This window comes from Rutidosis leptorrhynchoides, chromosome 5, assembly GCF_046630445.1.
Source record: "Rutidosis leptorrhynchoides isolate AG116_Rl617_1_P2 chromosome 5, CSIRO_AGI_Rlap_v1, whole genome shotgun sequence".
Taxonomy (NCBI): Eukaryota; Viridiplantae; Streptophyta; class Magnoliopsida; order Asterales; family Asteraceae; genus Rutidosis; species Rutidosis leptorrhynchoides.
The window spans coordinates 167,746,755-167,760,487 of record NC_092337.1 but is presented as its reverse complement, the minus strand read 5'-3'; positions in this window follow the sequence as shown (position 1 = coordinate 167,760,487).

The following is a 13,733-nucleotide window of genomic DNA, read 5'->3' as shown; positions in this document are numbered from 1 at the left end:
TTTTATTTCATTTTTCCTCGTACTTTTATTTATTGTCATTTTAATTATTGTTATTTACTTTATATTGTTATTTAAATATCGTCATTTACTATACGTTTCGCTTAAAATATAAATCGACAAACCGGTCATTAAACGGTAAACCCCCTTTTATATATTATTATATATAATTATATATATTTTGTACAAATATAGTTGTTTAAAAATATAGTGTGAAATAAACCCGCTCCCTGTGGAATGAACCGGACTTACTAAAAACTATACTACTCTACGATTAGGTACACTGCCTATAGTGTTGTAGCAAGGTTTAGGTATATCCCATTTGTAAATAAATAATTAAAACTTGTGTAATTTGTAACGTATTTCGTAGTAAAATATAGTACTATCACGTACCCCCATGCTACGACATCAGTATACAATACGTCTCTGGGTTGATGCAAAGACAATACGTATACAATACGTCGTGGGGTAATTCTAAGATTATATATATACCGATTATTGGACTGTTGGACATTTCGGACTATTTTGGACTACTAACAAAGGACTACTAACATAAAAATGTTAAAAATTAATATATAAATTTTCTATGAACTTGTTTTATTTTATTCACATGTATTATTATCTGAATCGTTATTATTGTTATAGGTTCGTGAATCCAAGGACGTCGGCTATATTTTAATAAGTTGAAAACTTGTTGAAACTATACTTTTACGACAGTGAGTATATAGTCCCATTTTTAAACTCTACAAATATTTTGGGATGAGAATACATGCATTTTATGTTTTACGCCATAGACACAAGTACTTAAAATATATTCTACGTTGAGTTGTACCACTTTGCATATCTTCCCTAATAGCTTGGTAACTAATATTTATATGTTGTAAGAACATGTATACGCGAATCCTATTGATAGATCTATCGGGTTTGACAACCCCAACCGGGCTAGTAGCTCTAGTATCGTAAACGGTTGCATAGTACTTCATTTTTACTACACTTGGTACAGTGTAGGGAGATTTCATAATAAAGGGAATATGCTACATTAATTGTTAAATATGGTTACTGAAGCGCTCAACAACTTATAGAATACTTTTATACACTTGCAAGTGTACATATATTTATAACTATGAAATCTTGTGGTCTATATTTATATCGATGTTAAACCTATATATCTCACCAACCTTTGTGTTGACTGTTTAAGCATGTTTATTCTCAGGTCCTTAAGAAAGTCTTCCGCTGTTGCATTATCTGAGCAAGCTGTGCATGGAGTTTCATGCTTTTGTTTAAATGAAATATTGCATTCAATAAAACCTTTATCATGTATTATATTTGATTGTTATGTCAAGTGTGTCGTATTTGAAAACCGATGTATTATGGGGATTATTCCTTAAATAATCGTCCAATTGTTTAAAACATGCATTATGTATAATAATGGTGTGCTTTTTATGAAACAAATGCAATATTTTTCTAAAACGTATCATATAGAGGTCAAATACCTCGATATGGGACCAATGAATAACGTACTGCATTTATAGTAATATGGACGGGTCATTTCAGTTGGTATCAGAGCGTTGGTCCTAGCGAACCAGGTCTTGCATTAGTGTGTCTAACTGATGGTTGTTAGGATGCATTAGTAAGTCTGGACTTCGACCGTGTCTGCATGTCAAAAGTTTTGCTTATCATTCTGTGTCGAAAATTACCTACTTATCATCCTTAAGAAATTACATGCTTATCATTCTTAGTCTAGACACGTCTTGCTGCATTGATTGCATGAATAGTGTATAGACAAAATTCATATCTTAGCATACCTGCTAAATCATATCTTATCATATCTGTTACTTTAAACTTTGCCTGACATATTCCGTAAAACCCTCCGTAATCTACGAAATCTTTTGCTCTATATATATAGATATTCTATGTAATTAGAACACCACCAGATAGCCAAAAATCATTTCATATCGAAAAATCCTTTATTCAATCGAACGAAATGGAATTCGTCATTTCAAGTCCCTCGGATTCTGAAATGGAATCCCACTCAAGCTCCGAAAGCAGTGTGACCGGAATGAATCAACCAATCAGTCATCATCTATTCTGGTTGAATTGGGGATGGGTTCGTAACCTCCTCAATCATTGGAGACAAGAAGAAGGTGATCCCTTCCATCCACCACATTACCCTCCTGGCGAAGAACCGGAAGCACTTACCGGCGAACCTGTCTGAAACACCATTTTCTCACTCATTTCCAGAGTATCTCATCACGATTATATACTATATCAAATTCTAGATTTTATTTATCCTCTTATCTAAACCGATAATCATCCCGGTGTAATGGAGGAAGTCAACGAGCTTCGAGCTCGGGTAGTGGCTTTGTAGAATATGGTGCAAAGGTTACAAACAACAGCAGCAGCACCAACAGCATAACCAGTACCACCATCAACAACACCAACAGTACCATCACCACCTCCAACCGCAACCGCGTCATAAACGTCAACTTTACAATCTGTCCCACGAGCACCAATGTCATACGCTCTGTAGATACCAAGGAATACCAACAACAACAAACGATGAAGTGTTGTTTCATAACTTCACTGGAGAAACATTTTGCGACGATTATGTAGTCTCTAAAGTCTTAGAGATTATCTATTCTAGCCCTAACCATAAATCAGTTGAGTGAACCAAAATGATAGAAAGAAGAGTAGAAACCCTGACAAGAATAGTGTGTGATTTACAAGTTAGACTTGTTTTACCAGCAGCATTAACAGTACCGTTAGCATCACCAGCACAGTGAGTGCCGTCGGTATTGTCAAAATCAGCAGCACCTATAACATCACAAACTCCGCCAGTTCAAGAATCACCGTGAAAATCATTACAAGTCAACAACAAGTATGTCATATTAACGAGTTATGAAGTATTAACTCATTTCCACCGAAGAATTTATATGTAGATCTTATATATAAAAATTTTTAAACCATAATAAATCTTTCCGTACTAAGCTATTATGTGTGAATCTTAACTATTCGGTTAATTCATATTACTAATATGCGATGAGGTACGTCCTTCGTCCGCAATCTAACCATCGTTAACTACAATTTCTGTCTCAATCCAATAAATTTCAACTCATAATAAATCAAGTGTATTATTCAAATATATGTTTGATTTTACACTTTAATCATCGATGTACTCGAAACTTTTCAGATAACATCATTCGTACCTTGCGAAATTCAAAAGAATTCCACGAACACCAACATCATGCATCAACAAATAACGAAGTATTGATTCATAATTCATTGAAGAAATACCCCGTAAAAGTTATGTAATTTCTAAAGTTTTTAGGGATTATTCAATTCTAGTTTTAACCGTAAAGAAAATGAGTTTAATTTAATATTAACTCATTAAATCTATATTACATCTGAAGAAAATATACACATATATATTTTCATAAAGACGGTAATAAAATTCTTTTGTACAAAATATTAATTGTGAAATTTTTTTACGGGTAGGTAATACCCGAGAGATATATAAATTCACAATTTATATATTACATTCTTCGAATCTGAATCAGCAACCAGCAACTATACTCACTATACATTCTTCCATAGCAAATCAAAACAACCATACTCATTCAAATTCAATTACATATTCTGATTTTGAAATCGCAAAATTCAATTCGAGATATAACCTGTATCATCACTCTTAGATTCCTACATATTTCAAAGCTATAATTTGACTTCAAAACTATGTTAGAACATCATAGGTATATTAACGATTACAATATGTGTTCAAACCCTCCGAAATTCCTGAAGACACTCTAAATAATGAGCAATCGAGATGATGATCCAACCACATGTTACCCACAGTTATGTACCTGAAAAACCCTCGAAACCAAAGTCATAGTTTAACACGTATCTGTGTCAGACCCTTTGGCATTTACTAGCTAAAACAACTTTTCAATCTCTTTTCAAAATAGACAGTTTTATCACAGCTCCAGCAAATCACCTTCAATTGTTTATTCGAATAAGCCTTACTATAACGATTACCCTTCGTCATTGTTACTGGGGAACCTTTCATATCTTGTCACATTAGCAGAAAACTTATCAGCAACTTCATTGATCTTTAAGCCTCCCCAAATAATCACGATACTTATTCATTAAAACTTTATCAGGTACTCATCTACATCTTGTAACAATAATTGCCATATCAAGTACCGAAAAATTAGTAAATCAGTATTTTGAATCTCGCAGCGTTTCTATATCAATAGTTATATGTATACATATAACATTTATCTCTTAGAATTATGATCTTCCAATCTGAAATTCTGAAAAGCACTCTAGTCTACGAATCAGTTCTTTAAATTTTGAGAAATCTAATAAAGCAGCGAAAACTATTGATGACTTTAACAATCAAAAGTTTGATGATAAAGAGTAGTGTATTGGCAAAGCTCAGAAAAAGAGAAGGTTTAGAACTGGAAAACGGATTGAGCAAAGTATGAAGGAAGCTGTGGATAAGTCATAAAGACTAAATCTTCCTGCAAAGGACCCAAATGATTTAGTGCCTGCCGAAGTCATTAACGAATACCTTACTCCTGACTCTAAACCCTTGCGGACAATATTCTTCATCATCCTATGATATTAGAAATTCTAAGATATCATATCTTTCATTATAAATATCCTCCATATTTCTGAAGATATTTTCATAACTATTCTTATCTAAAATCTTTTATCTCTTCGCGATATCAGTGTTACATCAGAAGGGAAACTGTTTTAATTTCTAAATTCTGAAACCTTCGAGTTTGAAATATGAATGTTTTTGAAGTAGTGTTGGGAACTGATGCATGAGTTAGTATAATATAATGACACTTGATCAACGTGATTATATTACAGTAAGTCATACTGAGTTTCTAATTGGAATGTGATGATTCACAGATCATAACATCATCTTGTGCTATGTTACACGACTCTTGTATTCTATTTAACCTCTAAAATATCAAGAAAATATTTTTTGATGATTCGGTCTTTTCCAGGGTATTCTGGTAATTTAACAAATCAGAATCGTGCCATTACCATTTCTTTCTTAGAACATTAACAATGTTAATTCCAAAATTTATATCTGCGAATTCTGGACCATTACATGCGGTGCTTAATCGCAAGAAGAAGAAACGAAAGGACAAAGCTCCGAAATAGAAATTGGAGTATAAATCGCAGCAAATAAAAGAGAGCATTAACTGGGGATGCCAATGATTATAGAAGACAGAAGCAGGGACATCGAAATATAAGGGAAGATATAAAGCCCAACAACCCAGAAACTATAAACCGTATATATCGATACATATAGCAATATAAAGACACGGGAGAACTAAAAACACTATAAAACCAAGAGTATAGTAGAAGTAAATAGATTCTTCCGGAGGAAGATGAAAAATAAGAATGACAGATATGAAAGTGAGGAGTATATCAAGAATTAGCACTGGATGAAGCATATTGACGAATACTTTAAAATATGAGTTGAGGGAGAAAGAATTGAAGGCATGAGTTGTAAGGAAATGAAGGAGGTCGATTTATAGTGAAATATCTGACAGAAAAATAAAGATGGGTTATCGCATTAAGAGAATCATAATTTCCTTAATTTCTGAAGAATCAAATCTTATTTAGATTTCGAAGATTTTCTTCTAAAATTCTTTGAATTCCAAAAATCAACCGTGGCTACGTCACCGGATAAGACGAACATGTATTTACTCATTTTCACTCTTTTACGATAGCTTCACTCGTATTCTTCACAAAATCAAATTGATTTATCTATATTACCCAATGATGATAAAACTCTAATTTTCAGCTCTTATGCGTCATGAAAACATAGTTATTATCCCAATCAAATTTCGGGACGAAATTTCTTTAACGGGTAGGTACTGTGACGACCCGGAAATTTCCGACCAAAATTTAAAGTTAATCTTTATATGATAACATTATTCCGACATGATAAGCGATAAATTTTGATAAGTTTTAAAACTTTTGAAATAAGTTTCATACAAACAATTGACCAACCATTTTTTTGACGATTCACGAACATCATAACTTGTATTAAATATATACTTATGTACATATATGGATATATGGATTATATCTAACTTGAATATATGATAGTTAAGTATCTCATTAAGTATATTAATAATGGGTTTTATATATAAATTGAAACTACTAACTTAAGGGTTTCGAAAACAATATATATATATGTAACATTTAACGACATAATAACTCTTATGTTAAAATGAATATATATATATATATATATATATATATATATATATATATATATATATATATATATATATATATATATATATATATATATATATATATATATATATATATTGTATTAAGATGTATTAATACACTTTTGAAAGACTTAAATACATATATTAACATACTTATACTCAACAAAGATAGCTATACTCATATTCCCATTCAATTTCATCAAGAATCCTATTCGCATTTATACGTGTATTATACGCAGCTTCTAGAAGTACTTACAATTGGTATATACCAATAGAAATTTTCAATAATGGAATAATATGTCATGCATGACCTAATGGTTTTTAACTTATACTAGAGATTTTTCACAAAATGACAAATTACAACTAGTATATAAAGACACCATATTTGATCAAATTTTTACCATTTCATTTTATAATTTTTACTTCATGTTTACTTACACGCACATACTCTCTCTAGTTCTAATATCCCTTTCTTTGTTCTCAATCTATTTCTGGCAAGTTCCAGCTTTAAAATCAAGGTATTAACCTTGCCTAAATTCTTGTTCAATTCATATGTTTATAGTTATCTATATAAGAATTTATAAACTAGAACATAGTTTAGTTGATTCTAAACTTATTTGAAAAACTAATCTAATCTTTCTAACTTAACTCTAATAACACTTATTTATATATATTATGATGTTATATTAACTTAATATAAGAACTTATAACTTGTACATATGAAAAACACCTTGAAACTTAACATATATGGTTTAATCTCCATTCGGTAAAAAGCGGGCTGTTTTGGGTTGGGAATTAAAAACCTATCTTAGACTTTGAGTTCGAGACTAAGACTTTGGAAATATGTTAATATATGTAAATAAGACTTCCAGTATTTTTTTCATGATTTTAGACAAAGTGGAAGTATTTTATCAAAAATCATATATTGGGTGGGTGCCGGGATTCTTCCAAATCTGTCCACCGGCACAAAAATGGGGTAAAAATCTAAATATTAATACATGGACTGAACTTTTAGAATTTTTTTTGAAAAATTAACTTCTTAAGGAATCCATAGAAATTTTATTCACTTTAAACGGAGTTGTAATGAATATTTGGCGAGCAAAACAAAATCTGCTAAAATTAACGTTGTATGGACGAAATTTATATTGTAAAAACTATATTAACCATATCCTTGCTAACTTTTCCTATATCCTATATATATATATATATGGACATGTTATCATTACTATAACAAAATATTATAATCTTAGTTAATTCCGAGATTGTATATATATATATATATATATATATATATATATATATATATATATATATATATATATATATATATATATATATATATATATATATATATATATATATATATATAATAATCTTGGTACATTCCATGACAATAAGTATACAATACGTTTTGATAAATTCTAAGACAATACGTATACAATACGTCTCTGTGTTGATGCAAAGACAATACGTATAGTAATTCTAAGATTATATATATATATACCGATTATTGGACTGTTGGACATTTCGGACTATTTTGGACTACTAAAAAAGGACTTCTAACATAAAAATATTAAAAATTAATATATAAGTATTCTATGAACTTGTTTTATTTTATTCACATGTATTATTATCTGAATCGTTATTATTGTTATAGGTTCGTGAATCCAAGGACGTCGGCTATATTTAAATAAGTTGAAAACTTGTTGAAACTATACTTTTACGACAGTGAGTATATAGTCCCATTTTTAAACTCTACAAATATTTTGGGATGAGAATACATGCATTTTATGTTTTACTCCAAAGACACAAGTACTTAAAATATATTCTACGTTGAGTTGTACCACTTTGCATATCTTCCCTAATAGCTTGGTAATTAATATTTACATGTTGTAAGAACATGTATACGCGAATCCTATTGATAGATCTATCGGGTTTGACAACCCCAATCGGGTTAGTCGCTCTAGTATCATAAACGCTTGCATAGTACTTCATTTTTACTACACTTGGTACAGTGTAGGGAGATTTCATAATAAAGGAAATATGCTACATTAATTGTTAAGTATGGTTACCGAAGCGCACAACAACTTATAGAATACTTTTATACACTTGCGAGAGTACATATATTTATAACTATGAAATCTTGTGGTCTATATTTATATCGATGCTAAACCTATATATCTCACCAACCTTTGTGTTGACTATTTAAGCATGTTTATTCGCAGGTCCTTAAGAACGTCTTCCGCTGTTGCATTATCTGAGCAAGCTGTGCATGGAGTTTCATGCTTTTGTTTAAATGAAATATTGCATTCAATAAAACCTTTGTCATGTATTATATTTGACTGTTATGTCAAGTGTGTAGTATTTGAAAATTGATGTATTATTTGGATTATTCCTTAAATAATCGCCCAATTGTTTAAAACATGCATTATGTATAATAATGGTGTGCTTTTTATGAAACGAATGCAATATTTTTCTAAAACGTATCATATAGAGGTCAAATACCTCGCTATGGGACCAATGAATAACGTACTGCGTTTATAGTAATATGGACGGGTCGTTTCATCGACCGAGTGAAGTATGCCACTCATACACTAAGTGGTCTTGCTTTGACTTGGTGGAACGCTTATGCCCAAACTGTAGGGCTAGATGCTGCTAATGCTATTCCATGGGCCGTTGTGAAAAGAATGATGACTGATAAGTTTGGCCCAAGGAACCAAATCCAAAAGCTAGAGGTTGAGTTTTGGGAATTGAAGGTTAATGGTACCAATATTGAAGCTTATACCAACAGGTTTATAGAGTTGGTTTCTTTGTGTCCAGACATGGTGCCAACTGAACAAAAGAAGATTGAGCGATACATAGAAGGTCTTCCTAACGAGATTCAAGGAAATGTTATTGCTGTTAGTATAGAAACCTTAGATGTGGTGATACTTATGGCTCAAAACTTGATGATGGCTAAGAGGAGGAAGGTTGCGGCTAATAAACAAGCCGAGGCTAAGACTAGTGAAGGCAAAAGGAAAGTTTAGCCCACTCAGGAATCAAACCAAGGTTCAAATAAGAAAGTTGCTGAAAATTTAGGAGGAGGTTATTCTGGGAAACGACCTTATTGTAAGCGTTGTGAGAGACACCATTCTGGGTGGTGCAAGGCTGAGTTCACCAAGTGCAAGAAGATTGGGCATATAGCCAAGACTTGCAGGATTGCAGATCCTTCAACTGGTACACCTGCAACAAAAGCCAACGCAACCGTTCCTACATGCTATGACTGTGGAGAAAAAGGGCACTTTCGCAACCAGTGTCCAAAGAAAAAGGATAACACGGGAAATGCTAAAGGCCGAGCATTTGTGATGACTGCCGAGGAAGTTCAGGATAATGAGGAAGAAGGGGGAGAGGCACAATGAAGAGTTTTTGACAACTACAAAAGTCATTTAAGTTTCTAATAGTGTTCTTTATGTTATCATTCAGTACTTTTATATTTTGAAAGATTTCGTTAAGTTTCTGTAATACTCTGGTTATTTTCTTTTAAATGAATGAATGATGTTATTTTCTTTTATTTCATTTTTCATTGAATCATTCACCTCGAAGAGGATGAATATTGACTAGATGACATAGTAGTAACTTTATTGTGACACCGCTAATTTTTTTTTATACGTGTCGGAAGCATAATATTAATTAAATACGATATCAACATTTGACCAAACCGATGTCACGTGCCATTAAAAAAATTACATATTAACAGGAAAAGACGTAAATACATTATGTTTTCAAAAGTACACGGTTCATATTCTAAAAGACCACATCAGAGTTAACCCTGTCAAACATAACATCGCCATACCCGTCTCCTCCCCAAAATGCGACATTTACAAAAGCTAATAACCTGCAGGGAGGAGATGGAGGGGAATTAGCACGAAGCTAAGTGAGTACGACTAACTACAGGCCATAACATACACAAGTGTTATACTAATCATGTCACACAGTCTAACACACAAACGTCACCCAAGTGCCGTCTACAGAGACTCTGGCGGCTCGGCCAAACCATTCACCACCAGCTAATCGGACTGGGGCTTACCAGAAGTTCCTCCACCACCGTATGTATATACATAATCCACATGCGACGGACGCATCTTTCACATATATATACACCACGGCTGTCTAGGCTACCACAGAGGAACCCAACCCGCAGGTTGATCTCTCCTACCGAGGCTACCACACAATAGGGACGTACTGGGCTCCAGCAGACAAGCATCAACTAACATGCAGTCATCACAAGTACTAACTAACCACAACAATATGTATATCTAACAAGTATGGCAATCATAATATAACATGCTTCTATATACTATATTCTCCAGTTAGTCCCACTCACCGATTACCAGCAAACGAGAAGGTGTTCAGCTATCTAATCACTGAACCTTCTCTTTCTCCTTTTCTCCTGAGAAATACATATACATAAGTTAGTTTCTGTCCGTTAACACAAAACAACACAATACATAAATTTTTGTCAGAAAAAGTGTCCGCTAAAAATTTTTGCTTAACAACCATTTATTGAATTCATTTATTGAATTCATTTATTTTTCCACGCCAAATTTTTTTCTCTATATTATAGAGCAGGCTACTTTTGATATGTGTTAATTTATCATTAGAAAATTTTAAATATTAATAATAATAAAGTTAACAATTGAAACTAATAACTTATTAAAGATATATAATTACTTTATTTAAAAAAATAAAAAATAAAATGATAAATAAAAATATATAATAAATGATTAAATTGAATTTCGACATCACTAGATCCGTATCTATTTCTAGTTACTATTTAGATCCAAGTTGTAAGAAATTTTTATGCTATTTTTTTAATATTTATTTTTTTAATAAAACACTACGGTTAATGAAACCAGGAAAAATAACTTTTCAGACAACGAAACGTATGAATACTTATTTTAAATAATAATTAAGTTTTAAAATTTATTTTAATTAATTAGGATATTCTTAAATTAAACTTGGGAAAAATTAGTTTAAACATTCATGTTTCAATAAAGGACAAATATTTATTTGATGTAAAATATAATAAATAAGTATTTTATGAAACACACAAACTAAGTATGACGTCAAGAGTTTAAAAGATTTCAAACAATATAGATATATTATTAACTAATTATTGAATCATATTAAGATAAAATACATTGGGTTTTAGCTAATGGATAAAAATTTAATTATAACCCATGACTATAGAGTATTACCCGTGTTTACCTAATTATTACACCCGTGATATATCTATTTACTCGTGACCATACATTTAATACCCGTGTTTATTAATTATTACATCTGTGATATCTATTATTGAGATAAATATATCACCAGTGACTACCTACTCCTTATTAAAACCGGGATATCTATCTAACCTATCTACATCTCTGTTGTTTCTTCTTCCTCCCATGAAAACCCATTTTCTTCTTCACTTCCATCCTCAAATTCTCCTTCAATATTTGCTTGATCACAAAATCATTTACATATTCGGATTCCTCTCGAAGAGCTCTACACATCCATACCACCAATTTCACGATTAGGGTAAGTTTTAAAAACTCTAATTTTTGGGTTTACATGTTTTTGTTACATTTTAGGGTAGATATAGTGTCTAGTGCTCAAGTCCTTGTATGTATGCATGATATTATTCATTAATTTGATCGTTTGATGACGTTTTGATGAATCACAAATTTGTTTTGTGTGAGGTCAGAAACTTGAACTTTTTGAATGTATAATATTATGAGATAATCATAATCCTTTTGAAAAACTAATAAGTTTGGGCTTTCGAATTTCGAATTTTCGTTACCGTATGCTCATGTTATGTTTAATTGAAGTTTTAACTAGTTTTTATGAATGATCACGAATTTGAATGGTATGCTACTGATATGAACATGATATTTTCAGTTTATGATATGTGTACAAATGTATTGCTCTTGAAAAATTAATAACCTTTCATTAAGATATCATGTGATTTCGATTTCTAGATCAAAAGTTATGATTAATTGATTTCGGATTGAAAATTCGTATTTGAAATTGGGATTCTGGAAAAATTGAGTTTACAATCTGTTCTTGGTATGATGATATTTGAAAAGAGCTTGAAAAATTAATAACTTTTGGTTTAAGAATCGTTTCATTTCGATTAACGGATCAAAAACTACGCGTAAATAGATTTTGATATAAAAATTCGTAACTGCTTATCTGATTTTGAGTAGGTAAATCTTAGTAACTGATTATGATAAGTTGTTAGATGAATTACTCTCGAAAAGTAGTTAAATTTTCATATAGATATTGCGTAAATTGGGCGAACGGGTCAAAAGTTAGGATTAAAAATAAGGTACATTTCGGGATAGGTTGAAAAAGTACGTTTTTGACATGGTTCACGAGGTGTAATTAAAAACCTGGGTTGATAGTATTGTAGACGTCGAAAAGCTATTGAATTTAGACTCAAGAATCAGGTCATTTCGATTTTTCTTGAACCCTATACACTCGTTCAAAGTTTTGTACATTTTATTAAAAGTGCTGTTAAAAATTGATTCGCGGGTACGTTTGCTGTTTCTGGGGCTGTTCTGGGTCGAATGAGACTATACAAAAAATTGGGTAGATTCTACACTTAAAAACATCACATCTCCAATTGGCGGTGACTGATTTGGAGTTGCGATGATTTTTTTAAAAATCACAGAAGTTGCTGCTGTAAATACGATTTTAAACGTGTGTTTTTGCAAATGTTTCGGGTTATAAAAATAATGACCTATGCTAGGGACTTGAGACTTTTTGTACGAACTTAATACACTTATATTAACAATTTCATATAGTGTGGGGTGTTCTAAAGTGATAATTTTGTATAAATATAAATCATGTAATTTAAACCGTCCGTTTGAACACTTGACCCATTTAAGCTAAAATGTATCGAAATGAGTAACGGGCAACTTGGACATGTCTGATATATCAATTTAAGTAAGTTTGAAGTTTGTAATATTTTAAAAATGAGTTTTGACATGTTTTGGTCAAAATGGGTATTTATGACCCATTTGGGTCATACGCGTCTACTTTGACCAATATGCGAAATTTTGAAGATTAAAGGTATGTAACACGTCTAAAATATCATTTTTAAACTTATGACATGATTTTTACATGCTCAAGTATTATGGTTTGGAATTTGAGTTGTCAATAGAAAATTTTTATTATTTTAGTGAAAGTGTCAAAATGACTCTCGGGCTCACTTTGTAGGCTCATAAATTGTAAAAGATTAAGTTATGGTGAAAGCTATTAATTGGGTCAGAAAGTAGATATGAGATGCTTCAAAATGATATAAGATATGTATGATTTTGTCGAGTCATGAAAACAGGATGTTGGGGCTGACTTTTAGTTTTGGTAAAGTGTCAAAAATGACTCTTGGGTCTACTTTGCGGACTCGTAAGTTGAAATCAGTTAAGTTTGGATAAAAACTGTTAA